At 32.4% G+C, this 14,113-nt stretch overlaps 1 protein-coding gene across 2 annotated transcripts in view; it reads right to left on the reverse strand.

Annotated features, from left to right (window-relative positions):
* Positions 1-14,113, reverse strand: part of LOC147077795 (ornithine decarboxylase 1-like) — a 44,638-nt gene that overhangs the window by 13,675 nt on the left and 16,850 nt on the right. Inside the window, exons 1-2 of one of the 2 annotated variants that reach the window (XM_085960793.1) lie at positions 9,140-9,443; positions 903-1,081 (exon numbers count right to left, since the gene is read on the reverse strand). The gene's annotated coding sequence lies outside the window, so the exon portion shown is untranslated. Of the gene's footprint in view, positions 1-902; positions 1,082-9,139; positions 9,444-14,113 lie in introns of those variants that run through there. The other variant, XM_085960794.1, reaches the window with a different exon arrangement.

The raw sequence follows: 14,113 nt of genomic DNA on the forward strand, positions 1-14,113 counted from the left end.
CCAGGATTCGAACCTGAGACCCACGGCATGATAGTCCAACGCTTAAGCCACGTGGCCACCATGGGTGCAAGAGATTACATAGAAAAGAATTTGTATGCTTATTTTGTTTGAAGTACTTAATTTGTGTTGTGAATATTGATTGCTTAAATAGATCTACTGGGAAAAGGTGTGATCCAATCTCTATATTATATTTCCAGGTATTGGTGACCATATTCAAGATCATATTTTGTGTCATGTTACTTCATTATCAAGAATAAATGAATAAAAAAGACAGTTTAATTTTACCCTTTTCTTACGCCGCCGCACAAAATCAAATCACTATTAATATCAGAATTACATAAGTACGTTTCCTTTCCATGACGGTTTTCCCGCATTGGTTTTTCCCTGTAGAGTGTAGACTTTGACTTTGTACACATGAGTAATCAAAAATATGTGAAACAAATATATCTCAATTGTTATTAATCTACCTCCATATTAGCAGTGACATAACAATAAGAAAACAATACACACTTGGACGGTGAGTCACAAAGCATGGCATTTTGTTTGGGCTTATTGGGCGGCTTCAATCAAAAATATTCAGTTCATAACTCAATATATATCTCTTCGTATAGAAATTTCTGAATCTTTCATATTTCTCCGCAGTACAATACGTGCAATTAAATTTTACTTATAATTATTGGACCAATAGTTACATACCTACTGTTGATATATAAATGTTGCTAGTTCCTCGTATTACAATTTTTAATATTATATTATTTAAACATTGGTGCAAAACAAACATTTCTACAGTTATTGCCAATTATAAACTATCTAACGTCATTACTCTGCTTGATTTGCCCTATAGGGGAGTTACCGTTGAGATTCGAAGATAAATATTACCATAAATCAGAGTAGGTACTTACGAGGCAGCCTTTGGTGAGGTTGCAGGATGTGTGTGTTTGGGGGGGCGTTGTACGTAGGGGGGTGTGGGTGGCGGGACTCAGCGCAGCCAGGGCGGGTCGACGTTCAGCGATCGCCGCCAACAGCCGCCGCGGAGTGGCGCCCGCAGACCAAGCGAGCCGAGCTCACCCGATAAGCCTCCCTGGAACAAAGCAACAACACATTAGAAACAGTCATATTCAAGTATAGCATATTAGACACAAACACATAAAATGTGATGGTCGCTGTCTTGAAGAGGTGAATGAACCTGTGGACAAATTCAACCACAAGTGCCATTTAATGTAATCCGGATGAGAGCTCAGTTTTTGAACACATTATCAACTTTGCAACAAATAACCTTTTGAAAGGAAATTATGACAGATAAAACACCAGAACAAAGATAAGTTAGAAGGATTTCACGGGTAGAGGTGGATACTTTACAGATGGTCGGAGAAATTTAAATTTTATAGAAAGTAGGTACTTATTTCATAATCCACATGATTTAATTATAAAAAGTTATAAAATAATACAATATTTTTAGTATTACTCCAGACAATATAAAAACATAGAATGTTAGGTTACCTATGAAATTTATGTTCATTACAAAACATTTTTTTTTCTGTTAGGTATGTGAAAAATATATTCTTATTATATTTTATAAAATATGTGTGTGTGTGTGTGACGTACACACGAGAAAGATGTGAAATTATTGAACCGGAGTCATGACGATTTTTTACGTTACACATCAGCAAGATTCACACCCCCGTGGGTAAAAAATTTTCACTTGAAAAAAATACGATTTTAATGAAGATATCGGAATGATAGTTTTATAAAATTTGTAATAAAAAATCTCGATTTTCTCGAAGTATTAGTATTGCAGAATAAAAACAAAATCATAGGGCATTATAACACATATTCCAGACCAAGAACATCTGTACGTGAACGATGTTCAGAATATTTAAAATATTCGTGAACATTTTTGATACAAATTTCGAGCAGTATTTATACAATGTTCATTTTTGTCTGGGCTAGGCAAAAGTTTTATTCAAGTAGTGAAAAAATAATTAGATAAAGTAACTAAAATTGAATATGTAGTCTTAATAATATTGTGGTATGTCACGTAGATAGCACACTTGATTTGATAAGTAGGTATCAACATATTTGAGATAATTTAATGATGTTTATCATTGTTCATTACATTATTTCCTGGATAATTTCAAAGTAATTACAATGTTATTATCAAGGAATTCTTTAATTTAAGATACACCATTTGATGACATCATTAATATTAATAATTATTGTAAGTCAACATAATGCCGGGTCCACATTGGCAACATGTCGCCGGCAACCTCGTTAAATTTTACGATAATTATCATAATTGCTTAAGAAATTTTACGATAATTATCATACTTATCGTAAAATTTAACGACGTTGCCGGTGACATGTTGCCAGTGTGGCATAATGCCGGGTTCACACCGAAAACAAGTCGCGCGACAACTCGTTAAATTTTACGATAAGCATGATAATTATCGTAAAATTTCTTAAGCAATTATGATAATTATCGTAAAATTTAACGAGTTGTCGCGCGACTTGTTGCCGGTGTGGCCGCACTTTAAGATCCGTGAATAGTTAAAAAAAATGTATTTTTTATTAGTTCCATCTTACAAAGTAAAAGTAAAAAACAATTAAGAATATGAATTAACTACATTATTTAGCAGTTCAAAAATCGATCCGTATTAATTTACGTCAATGATATTAAATGTCTATCTTGCAAAAAATAATAAATAATTAATTATAGGTAGATACTATCCCAATATGTACACTGTAATTAAATAAGGTAAACATTAAAAAAAATCCAGGACATTTAAAACTGTTCAGCCAGCAAGGGCTGAGCGACTAATTGTAGTTGTCGTAAAATATTGCACTATGCTTATCAGAATTCAATAAAATTTACATACTTCTTCCATTTATAGTATATAATATTATATTATAAAATAAGTCGTTCATCAAAGATATACTATCTATCTATATGGTATAGTGTTTGTGTCACTAGACGAGAAAAAAAAGGGGTCTAGGACGATTAGGCGCCGGGACAACTGGGCGCCACGCAATCGGATGAAATTCGAAAAGAAATAGACGTTCGTGAATTACAGGTACTTAAATATATTATATTTCATAGTAGGTACCTATTATATTATTTAATACTTGGTGAAAATTTAAATATGCACACGTAAATAATGATTTAATTGTGCAAATGTTTAAGTTCCAACAAGAAGAGAGCTCTTTTGTTTTTATATAAAGCCTCAGGCATGATAATTCTCATCCGTAAAATGAATTAAAACTACTAAGTAGTAGATAGAAACTGATTAAAATTCCTCCTCTAATTTATGCATAAAGTCGTAACGAATGTCTATTTATTTAATTCGACAGTGCGTCAATTCAGCGTAACATATTATATAACGTTTACAAGATGGACCAAGGATAAGGAGGTATCCGATTAGATTAAAAGGCGGCAAATTTAAAATTACAAAAAAAAATCGAGGCACGTTCATTCTAATTTCAAGTTATGACTAAAAGTTTAAAGTTCAACAGTTAAAACTCTTACGTCAGTCCATAATATTATTTAAGTCATTTTTAGAGCAAAATAAATGTGCATTAAAATGTAGGTATAAGGTAGCAATCAGTTGCAATATTGTTTATATTTTAATCACAGGTCAGCAAAAATGTCGAGCTTTAAAATTTAATAACATATAAACAGATATAATATTGTGATGTCATAAATATATATTTTTATTAAATAGCTTTATAATATATTAATATTATCATCACGAGTCAACTAAATGGCAACAGTTAGTTGATAAGAAATCAGTCCGGTCGCTCGTGACGTTGGCAATAAAAATATGAAAAACCGATACACTTTTAATGTGTCAAGCCATCCAAACAAGACGAGATTGCGAAACAATAATGCTTTACCAATTAAGCGTTATCGAAATTATTCTCGCCACAGACACGATCGCCCAGGGCATGAACCCTACGTCATAAAACAAATAATTACGAACGACACTATCACAAAACTATAATAACACCGCCGGCCACATTGACACGAGCCTCCGTTAATTATATTATTAAACAAATACACATGAAATGTTACATGCAATAAGTTCATCTGCAACCAATGAATGCGGCACAAACGTGGAGAACATAATATACGTAGTAATGTAAAATGACATTACAAATCAATTCATTTTCATACGCGCACGAAAATGGACCGGTAAATAAATTCAATCGCATAAGTACTCTTAGGTAGGTACTTTCGTAAGTAATCAATCACATAACCAGTCTCAATGGATACAATGTATCAATAAACTATCGACCTAGGGTACTTAATGGAATTTGAATTTCAATTATTCTAATCGATTCAAGTTTTGCACTGCTCCATTCGAGCCGTTTTTTGCGACCCGGGTTTCGCCTTTCGGCATCTTCAGGAAAATGCACACTGACAACGAACGGGTCGCAAAAAACGACTCGAGTGGAATAGTAAAAAACTTAATCAATTAGAATTTTTATACAACATATTATGAAGTAAAAATGATCATACTTTTCAATTATGGTAATGATTAGTCATAATCATTTGTAACAAACAACACTTGTGTTGAGATTTATTTTCCACTGAGATAAAAACGTCACAAGCATAAAACAAGTTGTTTTTTTTTTACAGTGAACGATCATTATTTGGAATATTTAGATGAACAATCAAGAAAAAATCGCCAAAACGAGCTGCTGTATTGTTTATGTCGGTCGGGTTACAATGTTCAATGTACCTTTGGGTAGATATAGCTATAACATATAGCTGAATGTGTGTGAAATTCATGTATGATTAAGAAGATTGAAGTAATAGAAGTGCACTAGTGACCAGTTGAGTAAATCGCCTCTAAAGTTAAAATATGCAATTATAAATTCTACATTCTGTGAATTCCATTATTTCCACGAAAAAATATTGATAACTCAATTTTTCGTCCTTGGCCAAAACATTCGATGTATATACGGTTACTATGAAAATAATAATAACATTTTATATACCACGTCCATGTGAGGTACCTACACCAATGTTGGGAATAAAATCCTTATACCTACCTAATCTTTCTATACAAAGCAGTAATGTACCTACCTGTTCGGATTTCTATGTCACGCATTTTAATTGTTTGTCACGTGTCCTCTTTTAATCCTTATCAGTATTACCTTAATTATTATATAAATTCAGAGAGGGTGAAATAAATACGAGATATCACCACAATGGTTCAGAGTTCAAAGGGTGACTTTTAAATAATCAACCCCGAAGCCGTACGTAATACAAAACTATAAAAACACTATTACACAATTTATCCAACTGTGCCAAAATCGATGTTTAACATTTTATATTTGCATTAAAATAAAATTGTATGGCTTTGTGTGAAAATAACTTTCAAAGGGCAAAGCAAACGTAAGTCAATTTGATCAAAGGTAACTTAAATTGGACGGTAGTATGGAAGTTTTACATTATTTACTGAATGCAACGGGGCGATCAAACAACATTTTTAATCTTTTCAAACATTTACTTAGTAATCAACCAGTATAATTAAAGACCTGGAATTAACCACATATAATTCATTATACATATGTGATTATTACCAAGTGATAGATATATTTTATATTATAATATATATTATCTATTTATGTATTGTTAAGTTGAAGGTTTTATACCAAAGTGGCATTCACATGTCTTAAATAATATTGTTGCGTTCACGGCAAAACCTCTTTGAAACGAAATTCTTGATAAAACTATTATTTTTTATTTCTGTAAATAAACGAAATGAAAATTGAAAATCAGCAGGTACTTATATCTATCACTAAGTGGATACATATTTTGTCTCCTGGTAACAAATTTAAATCATAAACTCAACGCAATTTTAATTTAATAATGTTGTTTGATTTTTTTTTTACTTTTGAAAATACCTACATAATTTGAAAACATTTCATGCATATTACCCGCTACAAATAATCATTTTTAGAAAAGTCGTATTATTTTCTAGTGGGTAATATGCATGAAATGTTTTCAAACTATGTATGTTCAATATACCTATATGTTACATTCTCAAATCTTGTGAATTATTCGTTGAATAAAAGTAAATAGTTTATTAAATTTTCACTTTTTTTATCACTATGAGGCCCAATTATTACGGTAGTGTGGGGTAGCATTGAAACAATCCAGACAAATCAAGGTTTTGAGAAAATCACATATATGTATTGTGATCGTGAATCGAGCCCGTAATCCCCGGATGAGATGTCAGTGGTTTACGTTTATGGCTACGAGTACGCCTGATCTGTTATGTAGTTGAAAAATGGCAGTAAATCCTAAAATGATTTGTATCTTGAAAAATGTATTCGTCTTTGATTGAAAAAGCGGTTCGGAAGAGTATAAAGGTCAAACAAGGTTATTTCGTTTTCCGCTAAAAAATGTCCATGACCTTAATTATAATAAAACTGAAAATCATCTTTGTCTATTATATTAATGCTTGTCTTTCGATAATCATTTTTTATTGAACCTCGAACTACCCATAAATGGATTCGGCTCTATATAATTCCAATCCCAGCACGAGTAAGCGAAAGGTGTCAAAATTGCATACCGCGTAGTGAATTCAGTAGTGTATAAATACCTACTAGTCTTAATATATTTGCCAAGTGGCGGAAACCGACGAAAATCGGATATCTGGAATGAAAATTATCATTCCGTTCAAATGTCAAACGAAATTTGTGCCTTAAATAATATTATCTACAAGAAAGTTATTACGATAAATATTATCAAACGTGGCAGTTCATATGTCAAGATGATATAATATTATGGTATGGTTTCAGGCCATCCATAAATTTTATTAGTGAACCCAATCGTGTCTACATTAAATTATTGATTTATTCTTGAAAACCTACTGTGTCGCTGACTGAACTTTATAGAAGGCGTGTTTTTTGAAGATTTCCAATAATTTCGATTTAGTTGACAGTTAACATTTTGAATTTTAAATACATAACTACAGTATCCGTAGTCGTAGTAGCAATGAAAAGCCTTCACGGAAAATTACTACCTACCTCCTTTTATAGGTAAGTACTTTAATCATGTCTGTTTTATGATTATCAAGTCACGTTTTTAAATATATTATATTTCAACACACTTCATATATTTCAAATATATATATAACCGATGACGATGGGGGAAATTTATAAATAATACAGTTATTGTCAAATCAGGCATCATGAAAGTAGTACGGTAACGTAATGTGACGGCAAATGACAGAACGGAATTTATTAGCACAGTAAGAAATAAGTTAATATTATTTACATATAATATTATGCACAATATAAAATGAAAACCCAAACATGTCCAGTACCTACCTAGCTGACAGTCGTGACATAACAACAAGAATAATTTTCATTTTCTTTCATTCCTAACATAAAACATATAATATTATAAACATTTCTTATCTTTCAATAAATTGATAAGCGATTTTATTGCTACGGGCATTACAAATTCTTTTCATAACTATTATTACTTTATTATTTAATTGGATTATACCTTTATAACAGATTTTCTTAATCAACTGGAAATAAAGCTTGTACAAAAAATAAACTCGATTCACCGATGCGTGTACATACTTATTATAAAGTTTTCGCCTGCAGCGCCGTTTTCTGCTTCATACTTAGACATGTATGTAGATAAGTACCTACTGTAATTACATATATCCTCGAGAAATAAGTATTTACCTATTAAACATGCTAAAGAAACCATGGTGATTTCCTTATCGAAAAGTGCCACATGCTTCAAATTAGTATACATGAGGTCCATTGTTTGCTTCACTTTCATGTGTTTAGATGCCACCTCTATAGATGGAGGGTTTCTTCAACATCTTTAACACACGTATGAAGATAGAAAACGCAGTAAGTATAAGAGTTTTCATACTTACGAATTTATCGTTTTAAGAATTTCGGGCATCTCTTATGAATAAATTCAAAGTGTGAATCAGACAGAAATGATAATTTAGGTACGAAACTCGTACTCCTTTTCGGCAGAATTGAACGCAAGACAGTATGGATCTGAGGTACAGAGATATTTTCTTGTGCATTAATAATATACCTAAGTTTTACGAGACACTCTCGTCATGTGTGTGTTTTAACTCGAGATATTTACTTAATTTTCAAATACAAACAGTTATATTGGTCGGTGAACGGCTGTGTTTGAACAATGTGTATGCTTAATTAAATGAACAAATAATTTATAAGCGATTCTGCAACTTAATCTTTAGACTTAGCGAAAAATGTCAAGTACACTTCCGAACGAAACGATAACGCTCGCCGTAGGAAATGTGAGCAAGGATTATAAGTATGTATGGTATTGTTTGATTAAGATAATGAATAAGACTAGTGCATACAAAACAAAGTAAGTATGCGATAATATAAAGTTGAAATAACAAAAAATAAAATCCCCAAAAACATAAATATTGGAAAAAATTCTAGAAAAAAATTTGGGAGCAGTAGGCCTCGAACTCTCATCTTTCACTTTCCGGATGTGTGCTTTTGCCTCTAAGCTATCGATCCGTCTATGATTCATGGGAATTATGTTTACATTTAACGTGAGTACTTCAAACTCCATCGATCAATAGACATCTGTTTTATGATCAATTAAGGTGAATGACAATCGTGACAGATGTCTGACGCTAGTCAAATTTGATTATCGGTGTTTTTGAGCAATGAAATTATTATTTTTAATTCAATGCTTATAAGTTTTTAAAATTTGTGTTTTTTTCTACAAGAGATTAAACATTAAAATTATAATTCATCTAAAATAACGTCCTGTTTACCGGCAAATTTAATTAGGACCGAATGAAAAATACTTGAATATCTGGTTTTGAGACTGTTTCTATCAGTTACACAATTTTCTCATTCTGTACAATCGAAACTGCTATCTAATATTGAAAACGACATGCTCACCGAATGAATAAAATAATAATTAAAATTTCACGACAGACGGCTATTTGCGATTTATTTAAATTATTTTACCAGACATTTAATTTTCAAAGTATCAAGAATGATTAATGGATTATAATATGATATATTATTTTAATTACGCAGTTACGGACGGAAACATAGAAGATTTTCAGAGTATTATAATATATATATATATATCGAAACTCACCTGTAGTGAAATTCTCACGGCCGGGATAACCCACATGCAACAACAAATCGTCTCCGGAATGAAAGCGCCGAAGCTGCTTGGGTAAACAGTGTAATATTATATGAACGCGTTGTTTTTCTACCCAAAGGTAAAAAAAAAGAAAACGCGAATAAATTTCGACGCACGAAACACTTAACAGAACATAGGAGATTTGATATTCACAAAATTTTAAATTGTGTGAATGATTCAAAGCGAGACTCCGATAATAATGAGAGCGAGTCAAGAAACTGCGAACGTTTCGCGGTGAATCGTCGGACACTACTGTGAAATCGGGCGGCCGGCTGACAACTTTATACGTGTGTCTTATCAGTCGAGAGTGATTGTGTTTACGTAGTAAAATTTTAATATGTTCTGTGATGAGGAGGGCAAGGGGTCAGTTTTTTTTTTGTCGTAATCGTCCTTCGATTTTAGACTTTTCGCCAGCAGTGGCGTTGCAGGCAACAAGTAATCAGTGGGGAAAACCGCGCATAGAAAACAAGCCGTCCAAAATTATTATTTGATATGCTTTCTCTTCAATTTTATTATTCATCATTATTTCCTATGTATTTCGTTAACGATTCTAGAAATAGATAAAATATTAAGTTATATATTATAATAATATAAACTAAAATAATGTGTTAGAACTTACACGGCGTGACTTGATACTACAGAATAAAAAAAAACAAAAAATATACTAAAGAGATATAATATCCATTATACATAAGTATATATTATTTTTTAACATTACAACAGGCCTAGAGATCGAATGACAGTGTGTTTGGTAATAGAAGTGAAACAATCACAAACACCAAGGCTTTGAGAAAATCACATAAATATATTATGTCCTCATCGGGATCGAACGCGGAGCTCCCGGATGAAAGGCCAGCGCATTACGCACTGCACCACGAGAGCCGCCGAGTAATGTTACTCAAACCAGTGTTTCCCCAAATCCGCAAATTATCTGCGGTCAAAAATCCAAGAAAATGTCCCTCCGGTGTTCAGATATAAAATACAAATATTGCATTAGTTTTCACCAAGATCATTTAAATTATTGCCCGTATTTTCAACTCGATAAATGTCATATCGTCGCTAATTTTCTTCAAACACGTATCTCAATTTTTGTCAGTTTTGAGTTGTTTGATGTAATGAATTCAGAATTTGAATACGCACATATTCCACTAACACGTATCTCAAAACATACTTTACAACATAATAGAATTAAGCAATAACAAAAACTCGTATCACAATAAAAGACTTTTATAAATATGTATTATAAACTCGTATATTGAGTTACGTGTTTGTAAGTATACAGAATACTGAACTCCGACAAATAATTGTACTGAAGCTCTTTCTCGAAAGTCAAGATAAGTGTTTGCTGCAGTAATATTCACAGTAAAGTTGCAACGCATTCTCGTATCTCCGACAATATGACTGATCGGTCGAAAGTATAGTGAGATAAATTGAAGAAACATAACATTTTTTTCATGAAAATATGTGTAACTATACTAAATGGATATATCATAGAAGAACATTAATTTCTAAATTTAAAACTGGGAGAATAAAGTTGTTATTTGCCTCTCCTGAAAAGTTGTGATTTTTGAGATACGTGTCTGTAGAAAATTATAGACGATATGTACATAATATGAGAAGTCCTTTTCGGCAATCAATAATAAAAACTAAATATAGAAACCGAATGGTTGTCACTGCAGCGCTTCATCTCTCCGAAACAACACTGAAGCCACAATTAACACCTGTTCTAGCAAAGATGCAGCAGCAGATTTCGCATTAACGATTTATTTACAGATCGGTTTATGATTAACAATACAATTGTCATGGTATTGTATTTATTACAGTTATTTCTCAATTATAACGCAAAATTTAAAAACCAATAAACAAATTACTAAATAAACAATAATTTCTATTTTGCGTTGGCGGTCGGCGAAATATGTTTGCTACATACTGCTGCCTTACAAAATTTAATTGGGATCATTCGTACTATACCGAAGAAAGAAGCGCATTGCATTTAGATTTCTGATCATTACTATGCGTCGATGGCCCAAACGTGGTACGCCACTGGCAGTAATGGACAACCGGCACACGAGTCTTGTTAATTTTCACGCGTCACCAGTAAATAACTAACAAATACTTGGAACCTCATTAGGTAGCAGATAATTACTTATTTCACATGTTGGAAATGGGATTTCGGGATTTACTGATGACGTGGATATCATGTGTTTACCAGTAGGTACATAGTAAATAATAATAAATAGTAGGCATTCGCTACCTATCCGATTTCACTGGTTAATTACGATTTCAACTAATTTATTCTAAAGTTAAGTAATCGAATGTTGGTGTCATTTTTCGAATTCTGCAATGCAAGACAAAATCGATTTGGGAACACTCGTGCAAAAATGCTCATAATTCGAATCGGATTTTACATTCTTTTTAAAAGTAAAACAGTTTCTTCTTAAAATGTCGATTTATAATTCACAATAAATCTTGTTTGATTAAAATATATATTAGCAAGTGCAAGCACATCCGTTAAAATTTGGATTGGTCCTGACGCCGTCCAAGAATACTACCACTCTGCGGACCACAGTTTGGTCCGAAAAAATCTACTAGGATTAAGTATCCAGAATCGAGATAGTAGGACAGTGACACTATCAAAAATCTAATAAACCGTTTTCTTATATTTTTATTTAAAAAAAATAATAAATGATTCTATTGACGTTTCTCATACAGTGGACCCTTAATTAATTAGTGTTTTATAAATACGTCACTAATATGCTACTTAAAATTTGATACCAGATTTTAATCGGAATACCTAATAATTATTATTGATTAGAGTGCAAAGAGTGAATGCATAATATTCATTATTATGTATATTTTTTTTAGCCATACCTATAGATAAAAGGGAAAACGACAATTTTAAACAGAATCCAGAGATCACTGGAGATGCAGAACGAGGAAAGAAATCATGCAGTAAAGAAATAATTCGGTCCATAATTTTGATTTTAATACAAGGGTTGTATTATTTATCAAATTAAAATCATAAATCATTATGATTTAATACGTGTTTATCGTCATTACATGTTAAGGCGATTAAATGACATAAAATTGAGCATGTGTATAAGTTCAACGCTCTTGCGGCTGACGTTCCATACAAAATTACAATAATTATTCGTGTGTAACAAAATTCGTATTTTAAATAAAAATAATCAAGTAAAACGATCCATTATTGCAGGAATTACTAGTATATATAATATTATTCATGCCATATCACTGACAAGGATTAACGATCGAAACCGGTACTAAATACGGTTCAATCTAGTAATGGAAAGATAATCTTTTGTTTGTATATTATGTAGTAATTTATTATAATTAGTGGTAGATGGAATTTGGAAAAACAATAATATAACTAGGTAGACACAATAAAAACAATCTAGACTTCAGTGTGCTTGTTCATCTTAGGTACCAAAGATAAGTCAGAAAAAGCGACTGACAGAACGTTATTGAAATGAGGTGTCGGAAAAATACGCTCCGAATTCTATGGACGGCTAAGCGAAGGGACCACTTTTATTCTGAAGATGCTGCATGTACCTATCTCGGGGCAAAGCGCTACATTAAAAATTTAGCAACGTGAAAGACACGAATATTTCTTAGATTTTCTTTCCTTTTAACGAAGCGACCGCCCACAGCCACAAAATCCAGAAAAGACCCTAGGGGTTGGTTGATCAGCATTTTGACTATTTCGATGATACCTAAACATAAAATAGCAGTTTTTAATTTCGTCTGTCCGTTATAACCTCTGGGAATGTCCTAAAATGTGTACGGAAAGGGAAGAGATGCTCAAATCGGTTCAACCAGCTGTTGGGTCCATCGAACCTGGTCGCCACCGCGTAACATAATATATACAGATCAAAATATATTTGCTTGATTTACTTTTTCTTCTTGGCCTCAACCATGCCTCAACTGACAAAATGTAGTGTGTTTTAAAATTACCTTTCCTGCTAATTCCAATTTTGAATTTTCACGACACAAAGTTTGCATATTATTTTGGATTCCATTTCAATTTCTTTTGTTTGAGTTGGCTGTCAGAATTATTTTCATTTTGACATGTTGTATTCCTAGATACAGATATTTTAATATTGCAAGATAAATAATGTATATCGATCAATGAAGCGGCCCTGTGAGAAGCCGGGTACTTCAGCTAGTATTTTACAAAAGTACAATCGTTGTTTCCGCAAACCAAAATATGGAGCCAAGAATACAGCAACGGAGTCAAAACAATTCAACCGCAGTACAAATCCACACAATCTATATTATTTTTCAACAATTACAGTTGTTTACCTTTTAAAAACAAGTGTATCCAATTAGAATAAACTGCTAATTCTTTGCTACGTCATACATACTATGCGGTAGTATTGAAAAACACTTCCGGAAATAAATTATCGATTGTCAGATAAATACGTGTCAAGCTAAATGAATACTCATACATACTATAATAATTTTGGACAAGTTAAATAAAGCTAGACACACGAATTTAAATCAAGGATAACTGGGTTGTTTTTTTTCTCGACTTGGCTGTACTGACCCAGTTTTGAAATGGCAGTGTCAACAATAAAACACACTTTTTACAAAGAACGCCGATTACGGCAGAAAAGAAAATCTCATCCCCAATTCGGGCCAATTCAGAAATGTGTTCTTTGTTCGTATTTTTTATTAGGCTCCCTAAAACGTGAGAGCATACGACTGTAACTAAAACTAGAAAAGTCGTTACCTACTTCTACATTTCGTTGTATGTTTGGCTGAGATCGATGGAATGTCTACTTATACCAGTGGTCTCCAACCTTTATGTTACTACGCCTCCCTTTAAAAAAAATCTAATCTTGGCGCCTCCCCCCCTTTATTTCATTAAATAATACAGACACTTTTTTAACACACAAGTTTTTACTA

The sequence above is a fragment of the Rhyacophila brunnea genome, unplaced genomic scaffold (genome assembly GCF_057557595.1).
Source record: "Rhyacophila brunnea isolate RB1 unplaced genomic scaffold, BYU_Rbru_1.0 scaffold_12, whole genome shotgun sequence".
Classification (NCBI taxonomy): domain Eukaryota; kingdom Metazoa; phylum Arthropoda; class Insecta; order Trichoptera; family Rhyacophilidae; genus Rhyacophila; species Rhyacophila brunnea.